Below are 12796 nucleotides of genomic sequence, written 5' to 3'. Positions count from 1 at the left end.
GTGACAAATCCCCCCACCCCACCCCACCCCTGTCCCAGAAGCCTGGCTGTAGTCAGGAGTGAAAGGGGCACAGCTCTGGGTGTAAATCCTTGCCTTTGAGAGCAGTGTCCAGGGATCACATCCCAGGGTCGTCTTTTCATTTGGAAAAAAAAAAAAAAAAGCAGGAAGCAACACGAACAATTTCTGAGGTTCTGCAAACCTTGATTAATCTGCTAGTGTGTAGACTTTTGGTCACTCAATGAACACTTAGCAAATCTGCTATGTAGTGGAGCCTGGCTAGAAGGCAGAAAGTGGAAACAGAGTGTGAACATGACCGATGCAGCTCTATCCTCCCAAGGCTCACATCCCACTGGTGAGAGAAACATCAAACAGTTACTGAGGAGGTAAACACTTATAGACCACTGTAAGGAGTGCTTCAAATAAGTGCTTTGGGGATATATATATATATAAGAAAGGTGGGCCAGGTGGTGGCACACCTGGTTAAGCACACACATTACAGTGCACAAGGACCCAGGTTCAAGCCCCTGGTCCCTACGGCAGAGGGAAAGCTTCACACATGGTGAAGCAGGCTGCAGGTGTGTCTTTTCCATTCGACTTCCTCCTTCCCTCTCAATTTCTCTCTGTCTCTATCCGGTAATAGATAAATAGTTTTTTAAAAAAATTAAAAAGGAATATGTAAGGAAGGGGCTGTTGTATTCTAGAGTCCAGGGAGAACTTCCCTGGGGAAGTGACATGTGATTGACCTAGGTCAATTTAAAAAAAAGTAAGGTCAAGGATGGGGTTAGATAGCATAACGATTATGCAAAGAGGCTTTCATGCCTGAGGCTCCAAATTCCCAGGTTCAATACCCCACCACCACCACCATCACAAGCCAGAGCTGAGCAGTGCTCTGATAAATAAATAAGTAAGTAAATAAAATTTAAAAGTAAACTCAACAAAAATCTAGTGAGTGAACTAAAAGATGAAAGACTCTTTTCAACCAAGATCATCAGATGTTGAAAAATCTTGGGGCAGAAGGGTAGTGACTGACCCATCTGAACAATTAAAAATAAAGAGACTAGTAATAATAAAGAGAGGAGAGACCACAGTGAGAGAACCAATGAACAAAGGCAAAGCTAGCAACATGGATGAGGACCAGATCAGGTGTGAAGAGTTTGATCCCCACAGCTTGGCCGGAACAGGTGGTTTGTAAGCAAGAGAAAGTGACATAACCTTAAGTACAAACAGCCCGCCCACCATCTAGCTACTGAGAGGAATAATGTTGCACTTGCCTCGCCAGGCACCTTCCAGACCTGTGATTTATGATCTGCCATGATCCCAGCACCCACTCAAGGTCGATAATTTTAGCTCCGCTTCAGAGGAGGAGAAACTGACAGGTCACAGTCACACACAGCTGACAGTGTGGAGGCCAGGGCCTGGCTGGGTCTGTGTGCTCCACTGTCTTCCCAACACATCAGAAAGGAGCCTGCTCACTGCTTCTGTCATTTACGGGACAAAAAGTTCTCCCAGTTGTTTGACACTTTGGGACAATTTCCTCCTTACCGGTGGGAAATATTCAAATAACAAATAACAAAGATAGCTCCATGTCAGTCCTGATTACATTGCAGACGGTATTGCACATAGTCTCTTAAGGAGGAACCCTGACTCCAGGGTCTTAAATTCATTTACTGTAGAAGCTGCAAGTCCAAGATCTTGGGTCAAGTTGGCAAGTTCTCCTACTGGTGGTGTGACCCAGACCTGGTGCACATGAATGCTCAGTTCCGTCTTCATGAATGGGTATACTGACAGCATGTTCAGCTGGTTGATGTGAGAAGTAAAGGGGTCAGTATAACTAACCAGTTACAGCAGTGAACCACTACTACCTCCTCCTCCTTCCCCTTCTCCTCCTCCTCCTCCTCCCCCTCTTCCTCCTTCCCCTCCTCCTTCCCCTTCTCCTTCTCCTCCTTCTTCTCTTTCTCCCCTTCCTCCTCCCCCTCCTCCTCCTCCTTCTCCTTCTTCTTAAAATTTTTAATATTTATTTTCCCTTTTGTTGCCCTTGTTGTTTTTACTGTGGTTGTAGTTATAGCTGTCATCGTTGTTATATAGGGCAGAGAGAGACGGAGAGAGGAGGGGAAGACAGAGAGGAGGAGAGAAAGACAGACGCCTGCAGACCCGCTTCACCACCTGTGAAGGTGGTGCAGGTGGGGAGCCAGGGGCTCGAACTGGGATCCTTACGCTGGTCCCTACGCTTTGTGCCACATGCGCTTAACCCGCTGCACTGCCGCCCGACTCCCCTTCTTCTTTTTTCTTCCTCCTCTTCTTTGCTTCTGCTTCTTTTCCTTCTCTTCCTTCTCTTTCTTATTCTTCCTCCTCCTCTTCCTCTTCTTCATTTTTTTCATTATTAATATCATTATCACTATTACTATTGTCATACCGCCACCATCACCTTCATTGTTAGTTAACTAACTTGCCAAGTTCGTGCGGCATCAAACACCCCATATCTCCTCATCCAAGCGCACAATTCAGTCTAATCCCAGCACACTGCTCATTTTCCGTTTCTCACCATATTGAAAAGAATGTGCACTAATCCCTGGTAGGGAACTAAAGACCAAGTCTGCCAAATAAGTCATGCAGCAAATAAATTCAGAACATTTGACAACAGCACAAAGAAATTAAAAAAATAATAACACTTTAGCAGCTTTGCAAAAGGAGGTACTTGGTAGAGAGCAGTGAAACTGGGGCATTTTGAATGCAACTCCTTTTTAAATGAATAGATATGGAAGAACTGTCTTTTGCTTTGAAAATTGCTTTTTGAGGCTGGGTGGTGGCGCACCTGGTTGAGCGCACATGTTATAATGTGCAAGGATCCAGGTTCCCACCTGCAGGGAGAAAGCTTTGTGAGTGGTGAAGCAGGGCTGCAGATCTCTCTCTCTCTCTCTCTCTCTCTCTATCCCCTCCTTCCCTCTTGATTTCTGACTGTCTCTATGCAATAAATAAATAAAGATTATAAAAAAACATATTTAAAAATAAAGAAAATTGCTTTGCTGTCATGGGTGTTTCCTCTTTAATTATTGGAGGCATCAGATTGATCACTTTTTGCCAGGAACAAAGAGTTTCCACACAAGTATTAAGTAGAGCATGGATGCTTATGTGTGTGATGATGCAATTTCTCCCCGTAAAGGGCATCAGTGATCTAAATCCAGGAAGGTAGATATCAAAGTAAAAGCATCTATGATAATATATATATATATTTTAACAGAGCACTAATAAGCTCTGGTTTATGGTGATGCAGGTGATTGAACCTGGGAATTCAGAGCCTCAGGCATGAGCATCTCTTTGCATAGCCATTATACTATCTACCCATCCCCCCCCCCTAAAATAAGAGCATTTGTTCCCTTGATGGGTATCTAGATGAGTTTGATGATGAGCTACTTCTATGGACATTGTAGCCAGATTTACACAACAGAAACACACACACACACACACACACACACAAATACTTGCCACCAAATCAAATAAGTTTCCCACCCAGTGCCAGATGTATATTTCCTTTCATCAATGAGTTACTGCAACAATACAGCAAAACAAACAAACAAACAAAACACTATATTGAACAAGCTTCCCCCTACATTTACTGAGACATGACTGACACGTAACATCCTCTAAGCTCATGGTATGTGCTGTGATGAGTCAATTCAAGTATATTTTACAAGATGATCGACACAATAGGGTTAGAGAATATCTCCATCACCCTACCTAATGACCAATGTGTATGTGTGTGGTCCTGTACGTGGGGAACATGGAGGAGCTACTAATTTAACATCCCTCAAGTAATCAATAGTGTTAACTGGAGGCACTTACCTGTATATTAGGGCTCTAGGGTTTCTCCAGGCTGAGCAGGCGTTTTTTTGTGAACTAAATGAAGCCAGGATCCTGAACAGGAGGAAAGACACAGAGAGGTTAGCTGGGATGTCTTCCTGATGCTGCTTAGTTGAGTTTAATTCTGAACTGACTTATACAGAAGATCATAGAAAAGAACCCTGCAGACGTACATGCGTGCTTTGTCATTTCCTTCTAAAATGCAAAGTGCTGTGTGTTTGCATGAGTGAAATGCTCACAGACTCTTCAAACACCTATCAGTGGCTACTTATTCAGGTTTTGGTGTATCTGAATTATTTTTTCATCTTTATTTATTTATTGGAAAGAGACAGCCAGAAATCGAGAGGGAAGGAGGAGATAGAGAAGGGAGAGAGACAGAGAGACACCTGCAACACCACTTTACCACTTGCAAAGCTTTGAGGACTTGGGGGGGGGACAGGGGCTCAAACCCAGGTCCTTTTGCATTACAACATGTGCAACTAACCACCCAGCCCCAGCTTCAGTGTATCTGTATGGGATTCCTTTTTGCAAATATATTTGGTAGCAGAGTAACTGTGTGCATGCATGCTTTATCTTAAAGTCAAAAGTTGGTATCCTTTTTTTTTTAAGTATATAACCATCTTTCACATCACTTAACTATGTAAATTTTTAAATATTTATTTATTTATTAGAAAGCTAGGAGGAGAGAAAGAACCAGGCATCACTCTGGTACATGTGCTTCTGGGGATTGACCTCCTGCTTGAGAATCCTATGCTTTACCCACTGCGCCATCCGCCAGACCAAAAGTTGGTATCTTTTCATCAATATCTCCTCCCCTATCTCCAAATCCCCAGTCCCTGGGAAACCACCACACTACTCCCCATTTACTTGAGTTTGACTTTTTGTTGTTGTTGTTGTTAATTTTTCTCATATAAATGAGATCATGCAGTCTTTATCTTTTTCTGTGTGAAGTCCTCAAAGTCCATTCACAGTGTCCCAAGTGTCAGAATGTCTTTATTGTGTCTGAACAGTATCCCTTGTGTGTGTGTATCTATATCATAGTCTTCCTCATCCTTTAACTGACACTTAGTTTGCCTCCTGATCTTGGGTATCATGATAAGGCTGCAGTGAACATAGGGGCTGCTGATACCATTTTAAGATCCTGACTTCATTCTTTTGGTAAATTTGTGGGATTGCTGGACCACAAGGTAGTTCTACTTTGAGGAACCTCTGTATGGTTTTCCATAGTGGAAAAAAAAAACAAAAAAAAACAAGATAACTCTGCCCTTCGCAGTGTTTAGAATCAACCACATAAATTTAACTTTGGTGGACAAAATATAAATAAAGAGTGCAAGGAAGATAAGATAGCACAAAGGTTATGCAAAAACACTCCCATGCCTAAGGCTTCCAAGTCCTAGATTCAGTCCCCCTGCACCACCAGAAGCCAGAGCTGAGCAGTGCTGTGGCCTCTTGCTGTGTGTGTGTGTGTGTGTGTGTGTGTGTGTGTGTGTGTGTGTGTGTGTGTGTGACTAAAATAAAAAAAAACATATTTTAAAAACTAAATTAATTAGTTAAGAAGCAAGTCTGACCCACACTGCACTGATGGAGTTGTTGGTGCTCTGGGGTCTTTCTCAATCTCCTTCTACATAAAAAAGTTTGCCTAGAGCAGTGAAGTCCCAGTTATGACAGACAGATAAACCAATAAAGAATGCAACCACTCTGTTAACAATATAAGTCATTTACTCTAATAGAGTTGAGGTCTTGTGCTGATGAAAAGCTCTGACTTTTTTTCCCCCTCTTATCAAAATAAAATTGACATATCTGATATTTTGCCCAGAGTGTGTAAGATAGATAATAGCTACATGTGACTCTGTAGCAATCACAGAGACAAAAATTTCTGGAAATTTACACACACACACACACACACACACGCACACTTGTTCCTTTTGTTGCTTCAGAGTCCAAGGCAGAAAATAACCTTCAGTGACTTTCAAAGAGACTCATGTGAATATTACAAGGGCTAGAAATGCATTTGTTGTGGCTGTAGCTCAAAATCCCCATCCAATTCCATTTGAACACGGAGTTACAGAGACTAAGTAAGTCACACCAGCAGCATTGCCAGAGAAATCCTATAACCTTAACACAAAGTAAACACAAGAGGGAAGATAGGTAACCTTTTCAAAGTTCTCTGTATGCTAATATCAGGCGGAAGGCACTGCCTACTGAACACCCCCACATCTCTTTGATATCCTGACCACCTGCAAGTCACCCTGGGAAGTCTGTCATTGTCGTCTTTCACAGAGTTCTTTAAATACCTCTTCATTTACTGTGCTGATCTCTGTACCTACAAGGATTATCCATAAATAGACATTTAAGAGTCCAATACAGCACTAACTACCAAAGATGCCTTTTTTTTTTTTTTTTTTAACACCAGAGTACTACTCAGTTCTGGCTTATGGTGGTGTGGGGGATTGAACTGGGGACTTTGGAGCCTCAGGTATGAGAGTTTCTTTGCATAACCATTATGCTATCTACCCCCATCCAAAAGATGCTTTTTCTGTCAACATTCTGGGTCTATCTTACTCATTGAGATCAATCAGTTCACCTCTGTGCTCAAGACACATTCTAAAATGATCCATTAAGACAAAACATACTAGGCTTGGCTGTGGCACACTCGGTAAAGTGCACATGTTACACTGTGCAAGGACTCGGGTTCAAGCTCCGGCTTGACATACATGCAGGGGAGAGAAGAAGCTTCAGGAGTGGTGAAGTTGGGCTACAGGCTTCTGTTTTTGTCTCCCTCTCTATATCCCCTTCCCCTCTCAGATTCTGTGTCTATCGTGTGTGTGTGTGTGTGTGTGTGTGTGTGTGTGTGTGTGTAAACACACACACACACACACACACACACAGAGCATCAGGAAGGGTATTCAGTGAGTGAGTGGGTGAAATGCGGAATTCGTTCGTATGAGATCCTGGGTTCGATTCCCCAGACCTCATAGGCTGTAGTGGCACTCTGATCCTCTCTGTAGCTATCACTAGCTCTTTTACAAAAATAAATAGCAATCTTTTGGAAAATGCATACTAACAGTAGCAAGATATATGCTAAGATGCAGGAGGTCACAAACTCCCTACCTGCCCACTCCATTCATCTGAACTCTTTTTGTTCGTTTGTTTGGATTGGGTGAAAGAGAAAAACTGTGGAAAAGAGGCATCACGAAGCCTTGGGAAGTCAGGGAGATGGGATGGGTCGCTGTGTCGGAGGAAACAGAGAGGGTGCTTTACCTGAAGATAGCTGTGAGACTTGAGTTCAAACAGTGTTGCCTCCAAGCTGAAGAGATCAGATGGGAGGCCAGATGAAGCCATGGGAGGGGCCTGGCATGCGCAGGAGCACCTGTTGGGGGATGGGGTGTACATGTATATGGGTCTGGAGGGGAGGGGGGGACTCTCCTGTGCTATATCAATGCTAGCGACCCTGGAGGTGGTGCATTCATTCAAGAGCTGAACTTACAAGCATGAAGCACCAGGTTCAATCCCCAGCACTGTGTGTGCCAGAGTGATGCTCTGATTCTCTCTCTAAAAGATAAATAGGTATTTTTAAAAAGAACTACTAAAGAGGGCCCGGCCGGTAGCACAGTGAGTTAAGCGCAAGTGGTGCAAGGCGCAAGGACCAGCTTAAGGATCCTGGTTCCAGCCCCCGGCTCCCCACCTGCAGGGGAGTCGCTTCACAGGCGGTGAAGCAGGTCTGCAGGTGTCTGTCTTTTTCTCCCTCTCTCTGTCTTCCTCTCCTCTCTCCATTTCTCTCTGTCCTATCCAACAACAACAACAACAGCAATGACAACAATAAAAATAATAACAACAGGGGCAACAAAATGGGGAAAAAAATGGCCTCCAGGAGCAGTGGGTTTGTAGTGCAGGCACTGAACCCCAGAGATAACCCTAGAGGCAAAAAAAAAAACCTACTAAAGCTACTTTGACCTCATGTGTGCCCACAGCTATGTAAAACCTAGATCACAAAGTTCTTTTTTTTTTTTTTTTTAATTTGAGGAATTGAAAGAGGGTGGCTGGTGGCACACCTAGTTGAGCACACATGTTCCAATGCATAAAGACCCAGATTCAAGACCCTGGTGTCCACCTGCAGGGGGAAAGCTTCACAAGTGTTTATGAAGCAGGGCTGCAGGTATCTCTGTCTCTCTCCCTCTCTATCCCCCCCACCTTCCCTCTCGACTTCTGGCTGTGTCAATCTAATAAATAAAGATAACAAATTAAAAAAAAAAAAAAAGGAATTGAAAGGGGGGAGGGATAGGAGAAAGAGACCTGTTTCATCGCTCATGAAGCTACCCCCTACAGGTGGGGACCAGGGGCTTGAACTTGGGTCCTTGTGCATGGTAATGTGCCGGGCTAGTGTGGAGGTGCCTCTTTCTGGGCGCGTCCTCTCTGGTTGGAGAAAACGCTACTGGAGCCAGCCTGGGCTGCTCCTCACTCAGTGATGCAAGGGAGATGACTCAGGAACAGAGCTCATGCAGTGAGGCAATTTGATTCTTTATTGATCAGGGATCCCAGGCTTTTAAAGGTTGGACCTGAAAGTGGCAAGTCAGAAATGGAAATGGCTTGAATATGGTTTGGAAAGGGGTGGAGAAAGGCAAAAGGGGCTGGGAAAAGTAACTTCCTTAGCAACTGTTGCGAGGGTTTTAACTGGTTGGATAAATAATAATACCCTTCAGGCAGGGAGGGTCTTGAGGGTAGAAAGAAGATAGATCAAAGGAATGGAATGGGTGGGGATCTTTCAGGCAAAACAATGATTATGTAGATAATAAGGGAGCAGGCCATAGTATCAGGAATGCAGGGTGCTTTGTGAGGCAGGGAGTCTGATAAAATTGGGCAAACCTTTGGGGTAACTCCTGTCCCTCCTTGCTCAACCTCTCGGTAGAGAAAGAGACTGGCAGGCTAGACGCACTCCTCGGGTCAAGCCCTGCCAGGCTCTACCACATCCTCACAATTTCCCGACAGTAATGCGTGTACTCTGCCAGGTTCCAGGGTACTGAACATGCATGGCACACATCTGAAGCACAGCAGTAATATTTTCTAAGTGTAATTTAAATTTCTAGCATCCCTTCTGGAATATTTGGCATGTACATTGCCTAAGAAAACCTTAAAAATAGCATGAAGCTGAGAGGAGTAGTCTGTCCCTACTTCTTTCTCTGGAACGTTAATTCCCCCCCCCCCTCCCCTGTGAATTCAAATCTTCTAGGTCTCACCAAATACGTCTGTAGCACATATTCCTACAGAGTCGAGAACTGCCTCGTTGAACTCTTAAGAGGCTGCTTAAGCATTAGGGGAACCCAACGCCTGATCTTTTTAAAATCCTCTCAGCATTAAGAAAATCAAATTATTTGACTCATCTTCGCTTACAGTGTGTGTCCATAATTGTGTCTAAGATAGAACGTGGCAATATTGGCACCCCTACCTTGTGATAACAGTGAAGGTTGTAGACAAAAGAGGCCAGCAGACAGTACACCTGGCTGAGCACATACATTACAGTGTGTAAGGACCCAGGTTCAAGCCCCTGGTTCCTACCTGCAGTGGGAAGGAGGGGATGCTTCACAAGTGGTGAAGCAGTGCTGCAGGTGTCTCTATTTCTCTTTCCCTATCTTCTCCCCTCACAACTTCTCTCTGTTGCTATCCAAAAGAAATAAAGAAAACATTTTTTTAAAAGCTACTCTAAGGAGCCTGGGTGGTGGTGGACCTGGTTGAATGCATATATTACAATGCACAGAGACCCAGATTCAAGCCCTCAGTCTCCACCTACAGGGGAAAACTATGCGAGTGGTGAAGCAAGGCTGCAGGTGTCTCTCTTTCTCTTTCCTTCTCTATCTCTCCCTATCTCTCTCTGGCTGTCTCTATCCAATAAAGATATAAAAAAGTGAAATAAATAAATATAGCTACTCTAAAAAAAAATCTAAGTGTGGAGAAGACTAATAAATCAATGATACAAGATGAAACAAACAAACAAACAAAAAACATGGCTTGATTTTTTTTTTTAACACTGAGACATCAGAAATCACTTGGTAATAGGGATACAGCAGCTGTCTAGCTGGAAGAGGATATTTCAAAGCTAAACCTTTATTCCAGTCTTGGCTGAAGCGCTCACAAACAGGAAAAAAAAATCTAAATATTTAAGGGAGGTTTGTTTTATATTTGTTGCTTTGGTTCTTTTTTTTTTTTAATGCAAGAGATCATTAACATTTATCTTAGTAAAATTGAATTAATTTTTTCCTTTCACACCTTCTTGTCCTCTTAACTGTTAATGAAAAAAGGTATATTCTCCCTGAATCAGATAAAACATCCAGAGCCTAAACTGAGAGAATCACTAGCAAATGTTTCTCAAGTAGAAAAACAAGCTCTCTTCTTATTCTAGAAATGTGTGAAAGACTAAAAATTGTGAAAATCCCTGCACACAACACAATTGAGGGTTTTTACCCAGTTGCTACATCCAAAGTATTTTTTCTTTGAGAAAGAAAAAAATCTTTTTATGGATCCATATTTCAGAATTTTGAAAGCAAGCCTCTGTGAGAAAAAAAAAAAAAAAGACAACATTTGAATGTGTCAAATTCAACAGTCCTCTTATATTAAGAGTGCAAAGCACACTAAGTCTTCTCAGAAGGGTCAGCTTTAAGAATATCTTTTTTTTTTTTTTTCTTGCCTCCAATGAGGCTCGGGGCCTACACTACGAATCCACTGCTCCCAGTGGCCACTTTTTCCTTTTTTTTTTTTTTTAAAGTGGATGGGACAGAGAGAAATTGAGAGGAGAAAGGAGGCTAGAGAGATAGAGAGGGGGGAGAGAAAGATAAACACCTGTAGGCCTGTTTCACTACTTGTAAAGACTCCCCTGTAGGTGGGGCTTTAATAATATCTTAACTAGCCAATGGCTTGAAACATTTATTTGCTTGAGACTTTTTTTTAAATACCTGTGATAGATCAAAATAAAGAAGGACACTTCTATCAAAATGACATTTTTGCCCCCCCACAGTTAGCTCTTTTCATAAGATCTGCAGTCCACCTTTATTAAATAAATAAGCTAAATAAGTGATTATATTTGTCATCTCTAAGGTATTAACTCTCCAGGATGACTTTTTCAAGTAGACACAGAGGGTCACATACAAGGCAAAGCACTTGAGTTAACTTACCAGTCTATTAAGCAATTAAACTTCACATTTTGATTTACACTATGCAGGACCTAATCAAATTTATGCTTAAAAAAACTTCCTATTTATTTTTTTAGCATTTTTATACATTTTATTTTAATGCAAAAGATATACAGAGAGAATGTGGGGTGGGGAGACAGCATAGTGGTTATACAAAAAGATTTTTATGCCTGAGGCTCCAAGGTCCCAGGTTCAAGCCCTAGTATGGCCATGAACCAGAGTGGAGTAGTGCTCTGGTCTTTCTTTCTGTGTATTTTTTCATTAAAAGTAAAAATAAATAGGAGGAAGATAGCATAAGGGTTATGCAAAGAGATTCTCATGCCTGAGACTCTGAAGTCCTAGGTTCACCAAAGTCTGCACCACCAAAAGCCAGAGCAAAGTAGTGTTCTGGTTAAAAAAGGAATAAATTTCAAAAAAAAAAAAAAAAAAAGCAATATATCAAAAAATATATTTTAAAGAGAATGGTACAAAGACAAAGACCAGAGCACTACTCAGTTCATGCTGAGGATTGAACCCGGGACCTTGGAACTGCAGGCATGAAAGTTGTTTGCAGAATCATTATGCTATCTCTCCAGCCTTCTCCTATTTACATACTTAATACTTAAATACTTACTTATTTGTACTGCTAGGGTCTTACACAGGTCTGATGACACCAGGCCACTTTTTTATTCAGATGAGAGACAGAACATGAGAGAAATACCAGCAGCCCTGGAGTTCCCTCCAATGTCCTAGCACTTTCCCTATGGTGGCTGAACTTGAATCTAGGAGATATCCAAGACAAAGTATGCTCTGTACCCCATGAGCTCTCTCTCTGACCCCATCCTTTATACTTTTATTGATTATTTGACAGGACAAAGAGAAACTGAGGATGGAAGTTGGAGGTAGAGCAAGAGAAAGAAAAAGAGACACCTGCAGCTCTGGTTCACCATTTGTGAAGCTCTCCCCCCACCCCCCGCAGGTGGGTCAGGGGCTCAAACCCAGGTCCCGGAACATGGTAACCTCAATCAGGTGCACCGCAGGTGGGTCAGGGCCTCAAACCCGGGTCCTTGAACATAGTAACCTCTGTTCCCGCTGCCAGGACCCTTTTTTTTTTTTAAACTCTTTTACTGAAACAGATAAATTTCTTAGTCACAATCAAGTGAGATTAGGTTCAGTGGACCATGCCAAACATGACAGAAATCTTTAATACAATTCACTAATTATACACAGAGGATAAGAGAGACATACACACTCATGACAAAGTTATACCCAAGCACAATGTCAAATATCTCTGAATGAGCATATAGTTAGACTCTATTTATTAGGAAATTATGCAAAGGATTCCTGTGATTTTACTATGCAGACCCTCTCTGACACAAAATAAGTATGTTTGAGACCAAGATATTAATGTTAGACAAATAAGTACATGTCCACCCACCCCCACTGTGGTTATATGTGCTGTACATGCTTGGCCCACTACTCAGAAGTAAAAAAAAAGTCATCTCAAACCAGCTAAAACCAAAAGAGAACTGAGTCAGTTCATAGAAGTGAGTAGTCTAGAAAGTTCTAGTTCTGTGCATGATTCCTGATCTGCTCTGTTTTTCTCCATTGGCTTCCTTCTGTATCAGGCACTGGTCAGTCAAATATGGCTTTTGACATCAAAGCCTTTCTTTCTTTTTATCATCAACCAAAGTCACAGAGAAGACATGCATGAATTTTCACAGCCCTGATCACATGCCCAGTCTTACTTGACTACAGTCTTCAGATGGCTAAGATAG

General features: G+C 42.3%; 1 long non-coding RNA gene across 1 annotated transcript in view; it reads right to left on the bottom strand.

The window, feature by feature from the left end:
* The window catches only part of LOC132534859 (uncharacterized), a 538114-nt gene that overhangs the window by 407459 nt on the left and 117859 nt on the right, over nt 1–12796 (bottom strand). Inside the window, exon 12 of the long non-coding RNA XR_009546598.1 lies at nt 3841–3912. This is a non-coding gene — a long non-coding RNA (uncharacterized LOC132534859). The remainder of the gene's footprint in view (nt 1–3840; nt 3913–12796) is intronic.

Source organism: Erinaceus europaeus, chromosome 20 (genome assembly GCF_950295315.1).
Source record: "Erinaceus europaeus chromosome 20, mEriEur2.1, whole genome shotgun sequence".
NCBI classification, from domain to species: domain Eukaryota; kingdom Metazoa; phylum Chordata; class Mammalia; order Eulipotyphla; family Erinaceidae; genus Erinaceus; species Erinaceus europaeus.
This window is presented reverse-complemented; position numbering and strand designations above follow the sequence as displayed.